This window comes from Octodon degus, unplaced genomic scaffold (assembly GCF_000260255.1).
Source record: "Octodon degus isolate 3935 unplaced genomic scaffold, OctDeg1.0 scaffold00026, whole genome shotgun sequence".
Classification (NCBI taxonomy): Eukaryota; Metazoa; Chordata; class Mammalia; order Rodentia; family Octodontidae; genus Octodon; species Octodon degus.
This window is the reverse complement of record NW_004524602.1, coordinates 19,048,514-19,049,379: the sequence shown is the minus strand read 5'-3', so window position 1 is coordinate 19,049,379 and position 866 is coordinate 19,048,514.

Sequence of the window (866 nt, the reverse complement as noted above, 5' to 3'; positions counted from 1 at the left end):
TATAAGATGCAGACCCAACTACAAACACTCAGTCACCTTCTGTTTGATAAAGGGGCCAAATATATTCACTGGAAGAAGGATAGCCTCTTCAAAAAATAAGGCTTTAAAAACTGAATTTCCACATGCAGAAGGCTAACATTAGACCATGTCTATCACCATGCACTAAACTACAGTCAAAATGGATCAAGGATTTAAACATGAAAACAGAAACACTGGATTTTCTTGAGGAAAAGGTAGGTAGAAATCTTAAACATATAGGCATAGGTAGAGAATTTATGAATGAGAACCAAATTGCACAGGAAATATGTCAAAGAATCAACAACTTGGATCTCATCTTTCTTAAGAGTGTCTGCACTTCAAAGCAAATCTCCAAAAGAGTAAAAAGAAAACTGACAAACTAGGGAAAGCCCATAGCCAACTGTCCCTCTGAAAAAAGACCTTCTATCTAGAACATATAAAGAATTTGAAAAAATCAAGTCCCCCAAATTCAAAGACCCAATCCAGAAATGGGCATCTGAGATGAATATACATTTTTCAGATAAAAAAATATAAATGACATGTAAATATATGAAAAAATGTTCAATATCATTGGTTATTCAAAAAATGCAAATTAAACAACACTGAGATTCCATCTCACCCCAGAAAGAATGGCTAACATCAAGAAGTCAGACAATAACAAATGTAGGAGGGGAAGTGGGGAAAAAGGAGCTCTTCTCCACTATTAGTGGGAGTGCAGACTGGTACAACTATGGAAATCAGTGTAGAAACTTCTCAAAAATCTGGGCTTGAAGGTCCTATTCAAGCCAGATGTTCTCCTCCTGGGTATTTCTTTAGAAGAACTGAAAACATCATACCATAGAGATATA